This window comes from Cupressus sempervirens, chromosome 9 (assembly GCF_028749045.1).
Source record: "Cupressus sempervirens isolate cs-2001-9-10 chromosome 9, ASM2874904v1, whole genome shotgun sequence".
Lineage (NCBI taxonomy): Eukaryota > Viridiplantae > Streptophyta > Pinopsida > Cupressales > Cupressaceae > Cupressus > Cupressus sempervirens.
In genome coordinates, this window is record NC_143126.1 from 605,608,835 (window position 1) to 605,619,676 (window position 10,842).

Consider the following 10,842-nt stretch of genomic DNA (forward strand, 5'->3'; position numbering starts at 1 on the left):
AAACACCCTCCAAAGAAACTACTGAGCCTCCTCCCACGAACTACAAAGTAGCCACCGAGAAAACCCAAGATGCTCCTCCATCAATGCATAAGAAACAATCAAAAGTTCATCAAAAGTCAATTGGCCATTCTAGGTGTACTTACAATCAGCAAGCACCTAGTGGTTCAGTCTAAGTGAGTTCATCAAAGATGCATCCAAAATCATTTCCAATCGACTAGACACTACTTCTAACCAACATGAAATGAAATCTACTATAATGGAATGTAGAAACCATGAAATACTCCAGGTAACATGAGTAATACACCATAAAGGTCAACAATGAATTAATAATTAGTTTGATAGCATTATGACAACAATTTAAACAAGTCTCATCTCCTATTGCACCCCTAATCCTATTCTTAATAAGTTACAAACGAGAAGGCCTTGGCCTTGTATAGTAGTTTAATTATAATAAACCATACTTCACCATTGATAGTTCAAACTGAAATAACAGTGATACTAATAACTTAATCACATTAATACTGATTAGCAAATTACTCAAGTTCAAGATTCCAATGCAATTTGAATTACAAAATCAAAATATAGTTCATGGTTCAATGTTGATCAATCAAGAGTCAAGTCTCAAGATTCACATGTTTTTTAAAAAGTCAATTGAAAACATGTTTTTTAAAGTCACTTAAGTGACTGGGCATTGGAAAAGTCCAGATGCTGTTTGGGTTCTCTCCAGATGCTCTCGGATGCATCCCGTGCGCATCCGCAGGCAAAGAAACAGCTTCTTGTCAGGATCAATGTAGTACCCAAATGCATCCATGTATCCTTAAGCATCTGCACCAGCATCTGAGGAATTCCTGAGCACACCAGTATCTTAGAGTTTCTTGCATTTCAAGATGAAATGCTTTACAAAATTACTCTTGATTTCTTGCATTTCAAGATGAAATGCTTTACAAAATTACTCTAACTCTCATAAGAAATGAGTTACAAGTGTTGTCTCTTGTTGAGCTTACAAGAAAAGAACAAAAACACATGAGAGGAGAAGAAGAAATATGACTTATAGACAAGAAGAGGCTCCAAGAATTTCAAATTCGAGTTTTGGCTCCACTTTGCTTGATGCTCCAGCTGGCTGCAAACTGACTGAGACTCCTTAGATTTAGGCACTTTTCTGTCCTTGCTTGAAAACAGGGCTCAAGTGCTGTAAATGAATACTCATTTGAAATTCAAAATATCCATTGCCCATGGGTCGTACATAACTGAAAAACTCACAAAAAGAAGGCCATAACTAGGATAAACTGATTGTTAGAGGTCCAGAAAACCTCCTTGACTGATGTGCAGCTCATGAGTGATCATAAATTGAAGCTGACTGATGCATATGCATTAAAACTTCCACATTTTTAGGTCTCCAAGTATCTCTGTTCTTACACATGGCTCGATGATCTCTCTGCATCCCATTGAATCACTGCTAAGAACAGTCATTTCCTTGCTTAGAATAGTCATCTCTTTATTTATTTGGCCATAGATTCTCTCCACAAACTTATTATTTGTTCACCATAGCAGTGATTTCTCTTTTGTTATACTTCAACAACAGCAACTTCTCACTATGCATCATGATCTTCGCATAGTATATGAGTGCTCTTAATTCATGCATTTGATGCCTTGATTCCCTCAACACTTTGCAAGCATATTCTCCACTTCTTTTATCTAGGTTGCTGATTCGCTCCCTGTGGATGTGCTTCCTGGATGCATCCAGAGTCATCCCCGCCCTCCAGAGAGCATCCACGGGCCAGCAAGCAGAGAAATGCCAAATCTGACATTAAAATTAAAATAAACACTTAAAACATGTGCCATTTTCCAATTTTTTATATATTCTTTAAAGCCAGTTGCTTTATCCATATCAACAGTTCCAAGGCAACAGAATCTACAGGAATCAATTTTTTCTTCTCACACAATCATAAGCCAACCTATATAGCTCATATGCTTGAATGGAATTAAAAATGGGGGCTTCAAAATTGACAAGTTCCCAATATGTATAGAGACCACAATCTTACCAAGAAAAACATAAAAAGCCATTTTTTTCTCCGTCAGCATCTAATGTGTCAAAGTGACAGATCTTCCTATCTTCCCACAGGAGATTTTTCTGAGCAATTCCAATTCTCAATACAAATATAACTCAACTGTAAGGAGTATTAATCTACACTGTGTGCTCAAAAGAAACTGCCTAAATAATAAAATATACAGTTCAGTTATCTGAGTGTACGTAAAGAAGCGGCCATATACCTCTTCATACAAAAGAGAACCAATTGTTGATATCATCAGGACACTAGACACATTCTCACTACAAAGCAATAAAAGCATCTTTCTAAATAATCCAACTATGGATAACACAAAGTCTTTTTGGGCTTTGCCATCATAAGTAATTAAATGAACAGCTGTGCCAACATGGCTAATGCTGAGATTTTTTCAATGACAAGATAAATTAATCCCATACTGTCCTCATTCATATTAGTTGGAACAAATCTTGGAAAATTTAGATTTTACAGAAAAGAACAATTCTTGCTATTCTAATTACATTCCATACAATACCAGTACCCATCCTACTAAAACATTATAACATCTACTCCATCCTTTCAGAGATGGTACAAAAAAGCATTTTCAAATGAATATCAATAGATATTTTGGTCTCACACAAACTACAACTCCAAATAAAAGTCAAAAAATTATGTAAACAAGTTACTTTTTGAAATCAACATACTTAAGATAAGTTTCAAGAGTATGACGCCACAAATTAAATACCAAGTACATGACCTAAATGTGACCTATAGCTCTACTGCAACATTAAAGGTTCACATTCTAAATAAAATGACAAAATGTCAGCTGCAAAATATGTTCAAACAGGTTATACTCTAATTATGTCCACATGACGTGTTAATGCTTCAGACACTAGAAGCTTCACACAATAAACCAGTTTAAAATATAAAATTTGAATTTTTGTTAACTCTAAGCAAATAATATTTATCTTGATCAATGATGAAGTATCATACTATCAAATGATTTAATTTTGTATATTTCTTGCATTTCTTTTTGCGTGTGTGTGTGTGTATGGAGTTATAAACACATCCAATACCCCCAAAAAAAATCGCACACCCTATTCTCACACCTGTGTACACATCCACACCCAAATTGGCAACTTAGGTTTACATCATGGAACATGACTGCTCTGATAATGCTGCCCTCTAGATTTTCACTCTTAAACCACTATCTTGAACTATTGACATGATGACTGTAGCTGTCTCTTCACGTGTTGCATCTGCTAAGTCTGCTCTTTATTGACTCATAACAGCAATGCCACTATGTTTTCCACTGTCTATGCAATATCACAAGCTATTGTCCCTCTGACTACCACTGCTACTTACATGAAAGTCTGTATCTTTACTCTTAAACCATCTGGTTTCTGCTCTTTCTAACAGTGATAAGTTGTTTCTAGATGTACCTACCGAAGTCCCTCCTTTTTGCATTTTAGAATTAACTTCCTTTCATTGAAGCGTGGTCTCTCTCACCATTATATACACTGATCTCTCCTTATACTTTGACAATAATGATGTTTTTTTGTCTTCTTATGGCTTCTGACCATGCTAATGACCATGGCCATGATGCAGCCTTCTTTGTCATTGATCTGGTCTTTTCTCTTTTATATTAATTATAAACAAAGACACCGAATTGTCCCCAGATCAACTGGATTTGAAGACAGATACGTGCGGATTCCGGATGCATCCAGATTCCCTGCGGATGCTGGCTAAAAGCTAGCCACAGGCCTCCGGATGCGTCTAGAAGCCAGAGACGAATCCGGAGACCTATGGCTGGCTTCCGGCCAGCATCCGCAGGGAATCCGGACGCATCCGGGGGAATCCAAACCAATTGAATTGCTTGTGAGTACTCATGGAAGGCACAAATCTAGACAGCCTTCGAAAGAATTCCTGAATGGGACCTATCCTAACACTAATTGGTTTTCTTCACTTGGCTTTGCTTTGATTTGTGACATCTCACTAGTTAACCAATAATCATCATATCTTGTCAAAGATTTGTATGCACCAGAATCAGAAGATCCTTCTGACACTTGTGCACGGTAATTATGAAAATAAGCTGGTGACAAAATGCGTGTGACCACATCTTCTAGGATACAGTATGTCTTGAACAGATGTTGCCATCTTTTCTTATAAACATAACTGAAACAAAAAAATAAAACTGTGTTCAACTCAATTTCTAAGCATTCAACTAGAGAAAGTTTATAAGAAAGCAAAATCATAGAGCTTAAATAAGAAATAAAAAGGTGGCTAATACCCCCATGTAAATGATACAGTGTTAACCATCACAGAAGTAGTATATTTTCTTATGCAGGCAAAAATATAAAAATCACAGACTGAAGCAAAGGATATTATCCACTTGTCCAACAGTGAATTGAAATACAAGGGCATAAGATGGTGGAATCCATGTGCATTATACTACAAGACTCCAACAAGAGAAATATATTAAATACAAGATTGATGATACAATTTATCAGGATGACATATCATATACTGTGGCAAAAGCATCATGTATTTCAATTGAAGGCCATCTTAAATAGTAGACATGAAGACAAGGATGCTTTATATGGTGTAGTTCTTGAGGAAAGGGCAACTAATTCAAGGGCAACTAATTCAAGCTAAGAAACATTTTGGCCAATTCAAGTTGCAGACATGATTTTGAGATTCAAATGATTTGTTTTTGTATATTCATTTCTTTGCATACACACACACACACACACTTCCTCCCGCATCCGCATCCAAAAAAAATATTTTCCCCGCATCCTGTATTCACTTCTGAATTGGCATCCCAAGCCTGTTTCAGCATAGAGTATGTCCTCTTGTGAGTAATGGGGATATCATGTTTGGAAGTCATTTCCTATCACTTGACGAGTCTACCATCAACAATGAAATCCTCAAGATTATTAATGCCTAGTTTGGACTGCTGTCTAGAAGAGCAACCTTGAAGAACGGCCAAAGGTTTCCCATTTCTATCAAAGTTCCACCAGATTAATTTCTCTCCACATGCCTTGAATTCTTTATCGATCAATCCACTCCCTGAAACCAAATTTCTCACTTGCTCCCAACCTTGATTTTCCATTTTCCTGAGAGGAGATCATGGATATGCAGTCCTTTCCAAGTTTTACCAGCATGAGGTACACCTCTAGCAATGTTATTTTGAATTAGAACCTTCCATAGTTCTCTTCCTTAAGTAGCCTTGAATGCAAGAGCAATACCTTGCCATCTGAGGTCCTTCAGCCCCAATCCTCCAACCTCCTTTTTCTCACACACCACTCCCATCTGACAGCATGTGTTTTCCTGTTACCTTTTCCATCTGACCAAAGAAAGTCTCTGATAATCTTTTGGACATAATTTATCTATGAATGATTGAAAAGCCAGGCAGAGGAATAGGAAATAGTATAAGTAGACAATATCTTTTGACAAACCTGCAACCTTCTTGCCAAGGATAGGTATCCCTTGTTCCACTTGGACAGTTTCTTATCAATCTTGTTCTTGACCCAATCCCACATTGAGTTAAGATTGGGAGAAACTGAAAAATGGGATACCCAGATATCTGACAAGATGGTTAGGACCACCCCAAGATATGCCAAACATTTCATACCAGTTTGGAGGATGTTCTTCCCAACCTAATATGATAGATTTGGTCATTGATACTTTACTGCCTGAAGCAAAGCAAAAGATATATCTTGGCAAAAAGATTTTCAATGTTCCCCTCTGAGAATGCAATAAGCAGTGTTGTTTCATTTGCAAACTATATATTTGAAAGATCATCTTAGTTGGGAAATGTAATCCCCTCGACCCTTGGAGATAGAGTTTCATCCCTCAATATATAGCGTAGAGAATCTGCAGCAATAACAAACAAAGCCAAGATGAGAGGGCATCCCTGTCTAACAGATATAGAAAGGGAAAAGGCTTAGATCTTGTACCATTAATCTCCACCGATGCAGTAGCACAAATCATGAGGGTTAGAACCATTTTGTTGAAAACTTTGGGGAATCCAAGACCTTCCATCATCATCATGATATATTTCCATTCAATCCTGTCATATGCTTTCTCATAGTCTATCAGGAACATAAAGGCTTGTTGACCTGAATACCTGGCCCAGTCCGTGGCCTCTCAGCAAGTAATTAGATTTTCTAATATACCTTCCCTTGACAAACCCAGTTTGTGTGGAGCTAATCAACTTGGGAAGAATGTCTTTTAGTCTTAGGGCTAGGATTTTGGCCATAATCTTATAGGGAACATTGAGAAGGGTGGTTGGTTTCCAGTTCTTAATCAATGTTTTATCACCATCTTTGGGGATGAGTTTTATAATCCCTGAGTTGACAACAGATCCTAGTGAACCTGCATCTATTGCTTCTTCATACAGCATCATTAGGTCTTGCTATATCCAGTCAACATTAGTTTTATAGAATTCAATTGGGAGACCATCTAGTCCTGAGGCCTTATCATTATTCATTTTCATTATTGCATAAGATTTCTTCTTTTGAGATGGGGTGATCTAGTTTTTGCTTGTCTTCCTCTTCAACTTTTTCCAAAATGAGATTTTTGAACAAGTTTCTTGAGTTTTTCACTGAACCCCTACCTCTTCTGAGAAGAACAACTTGGCATAGAAGTTTGCAAAAGCATTAAGGATACCCTTTTGATCATTAATATCTTGGCCATCTTCCCATATATGTTCTATTTGTCTCTAGCTTCCTTGCATTTCAGAAGCTGGAAGAAGTATTTGGAGCCTCTGTCTCCATGTTCCAGCCAGTTAATCCTTGCCCTTATTTTTGCAACCTGGATTTTAATAGGCTGCAGATATCTCAACGAATCTCTTGCTGTGGTCAAGGTCTCAAGGGCCTACAGGTTAGATGGATCGGCTTGCATGACCTTCTTAGCCTCAAAAAGAGATTTCTGTAGATTACACTCCTTTCTCCCAGTATCGTTGATTTTCTTTCTTCCTACCACTTAAACAGTTTCTTCCAACTATCAGTCAGTCTCCCATCTTCTATTAGCATCAAAGTGTTTCACTATATTATGATTATACCATCTAATCACCATAACAGCAGTTTTGCTATCCCCATCTTTAAGTAAACAGGTGTTTAGGACAAAGTCTTCAAATCTGGTCTCTAGGATTTTATCTTGGTCCATCAAGAATATAGTGGCAATGATAGGATAATCATCAAAAAGACTGTAGGGATAAACTTGAACAATGGCACCCTCTTGATTCTTTCTAAAATTAAAGGAATTTTTACAAACATAGAACCTATCCAGTCTGCTATATATCCTTCTTGCCCCTTTCTGAAAATTAGCCCAAGTATACCAAATGCCCTGATGTTCATTCCTACCTCTGGCTAAAGGGTTGAAGAGATTAAACTTTACAACCAATTTGAACCAAAAGAACCTTTCCTCTCCATTCCATTCAAACTTAGAACCTTCTGATTCGTCTTGTTGTCTTTCAATCATATTGAAATCTCCCGCCATGATCCATGGCACCTCTTTCATTTGACACATCCAATTCCATAAGGAGATTCTATCATTGTAGTTGTTAGGAGTATAGATTGAGAAAACTCCTACATCCTTGTCATTCACATTAAGGATAACCCACACCAATCTGTTGCATGGAGAGGAGTTGAATTCATAAATGTACTTCTGTCATTTGGGCCAAATAAGATGGTTGTACCCCCTTACCTCTATTATAATTTGTGAAAACAGCCTTGGCATCCTTCCAAATACATATGAGGGATATTTCCAATTGGAATTCGATTGCTTTGATTTCTTGGAGCATGACAAAGCCTTTATCTCTATGATTTCTAAGGAATCTTTTAATGACATATTTCCAGGCAGGTGTTTCCAATCCTTTGACATTCCAAATTATATATTTGGCATTCATTTTAGAGTGAATTAAGATTCAATATCCATTGGATCTTTAAAGCTTTTAAAACATTTAGGGAGTTTCCTCCTTGGCACCTAGGAAGGTTTGATATTGCTAACAGAGTTCGTCACCTACTAACTCTAGCATTTGATATTCAAATTCATCACCTACTGACTCTAGCATTTCAATGTCGCTGTAGAGTGGAAATATCACTCAAGTTCATACAGAGATGCTAATCATACAGAACAATGTAATTGAGATACATATGAAGTAGAACACAGAATGTACAATACCATAATACCAGTAGGTGAGGAAATGATTTCTTTATTAATACCAAAATCAACATGAGTACATTGACAATATTCCAAGTACTTATAGAAGGGCCGGTTGGTTGGAAACCAATCGACGCATTCCCTCACCTCTTAACTACCTAGCCCGAATAGCTTTAACAAGTACTAAATGTAATAGTTACTTTATTCCGACTACATCTATCACCGTCGTCTGGAAGACGACTGCTGAACATGAAAACAACAAAAAGAACTTTGACTTCAAGAAGAAGGATGGGAGGACATCCCTATGCTCGGAGCTCCCCATAGCCATTGCAAATCTCTTTCAGCTACCTTTTCTTTTGCTCGAACACCCTGTAGTACCCTTAAAGCGTCCATCTTCTTGGCTTCCAATGTGGCGTCTTGCCTTCCAATTCAGCTTTCTCTGTTTTCCAAGCTTCCTGCATTGCAACTTTCTCGGCTTCCCATTGATGTTGCAGATTCTGCCTTTCCAGCCCCCATGCTTTAGCTAGCCTTTTTTTATTGAAGTTCCAAGAAGGTTCCTCGAAAGGAAACTTCTATACCTGCAAGAGCCTCCATGAGCAGTGGCGCTATCTATTGAAAATGATAGAACTACTTGTCCATGTAGTGGCTATGTCCTCCTCTGAATATCCACCCTACTCTAATAGTTTCCAATCTGTATGGGAGTTAGTTTGCATAAACACGTCCAATGCTTCTGTTGCTGTTATGACAGCCTCCAAATTCCGAGACCTAGCCTGTTGCATGAGCTCTCTGGTAGAATGTTCCATAGCCTGCAACTCTGTGAGAAACAACTTTGCCTTGGCTGCAAAAGAAGCCGTGTTTGGAGGTTCCCCATGCTCACTTTGTATCTACACCTATTCCTCAACAATTGCCTGTAAAGGGGAAGACACCATGCCTTCTTCCTCAAGTAACCTATCAGCCTCCTCCAGGATCGTATCCACCATAGCCCCAACCATGATACTTTCCTAAGTGTAGATTTCCCCTTGCTGTTTATCCACTACTCCTATTGGCTATACCACGAGAGCAACTAGATGTACTACCTCCGAGCCCAAAGGTGTTTGCAACGTCACTTTATGTGCACACTTTGTCTAGCATCTCAAATCTATTACTTTAGTACAGGATCATTGTTTCATATAGATTAATGGAGCCAATCTCAAAAGTGATATTCTGGAAGCTCCCCATGTCGGAACTTGTTGTCTGTTGCCTGCTCCTTCCTCAACTCTTTCTTGATTTGGTTCGAAAATATCTGTCGTAGCAGTTCCTATGGGATCACTAGTCATGTTATGGTAAATCTTTGGGGATTCTGATATTCTAGTTGGAAGTGGCCCCTCTGCAGGTGGTAAAAAGGTAACTTCTCGTGGAGTCCCCTACAGGTGACTTAGGTGGATTTCTGCCTCCTATGAATATGAGGAAGATGAATCCGTATTGCTGCCCTCCTCTTTTGAACTCTCTTCATCCTCTTCATCATCTTCGATCACCACTATTTGTTTCAGTTTCTTTTTCTTTGGTTCACCTCCATTGTGAGATCCTACACCCATGGTATCCAGATGGAGCCAATATGTCATAGCCGGCTTGTAGGGTTCTACTCTATTAGCCGGTACCAATGTCCCTCGATGATCACTACTCATCTGAGTGCGTACTGCTTCTAAGAATAAGGCCATAGCATGATAAGGCATGTAGAAGGCTTTGTGCTTCAACTCCATGAATTCTCGAAGTCTATCAAAAGGAAATTTAGCTCAATTATATGCCTGTCCTTTATATAGTCCATCACTATAGGCAACATCCAAAGGGCAATGTCGGAAGTGTGGCTGCCCACAGTGAGCTTTCTTTTCACCAAATCTACAATACATTGCCATTCATCATTTGCAATAAAAAAAGTCTTGATACCGCTATTGTTCTTCAAAATTCCTTCCCATTCCATACTTGTAAGATCTTTCTGGCACATTAGTTTCAACCACTTCTTGTCTTCTACTGTCATAGGAGTTTTTTCTAGTTCCTGCCTCCTATTGGGAATTCCAAAAACCCTACTTATTTCTTTTGCTGAATAAGAATCTGTCATCTGTTACTAGAAATACTGTACTATAGATTTATGGCATGATTTCTCATAACCTGTGATTGAATTCTGTAGTATAGGTTCAAACTCTTTTAATTCGAAAATTGGCATGAAAATTATTTTGTCTACCTCTGCTATGCACAACGCCTTTTTCAGAGGATGATCCGCTTTTGCTTTCTCCCACCAAGACCTGCACTCGCTTCCCATCACACTTCCAAACGTAATATTCTCAGTCATGATTGTGATTTTCTATACCATTTTCCCCTTTCTTTTTGTCATCTTCCTTATCTCCTTTTTTGCTTTTAGTGTCACAGGTTTCTTATTTTTGGAGTCAATAATGTTTCCTCTACTCGGATTTCCTATGCTTAATTTCACCATTGTGTGTTGAGGCATCAATTCCAAGATTTTTTTAACTGTTTGTATATGCCACTTGTACCAACCTTTCCTATGATGTGATTGCTTGTAATAAACTTTCACGTATAGTATTGAAGTATGTGTAGATAGATTGCCACCGTATAACCCTGAGTTACTTCCTGTCTCGGAGAT

General features: G+C 38.1%; 1 long non-coding RNA gene across 1 annotated transcript; it reads right to left on the minus strand.

Moving 5' to 3' along the window:
• Nucleotides 1-546: 546 nt before the first annotated feature.
• Nucleotides 547-2,667, minus strand: LOC149540137 (uncharacterized). The gene is made up of 2 exons (XR_016356362.1): nucleotides 2,043-2,667; nucleotides 547-1,801 (listed from the first exon to the last, which is right to left on the minus strand). It is a non-coding gene; the product is annotated as an uncharacterized LOC149540137 (long non-coding RNA).
• Between the last annotated feature and the right edge of the window lie 8,175 nt (nucleotides 2,668-10,842).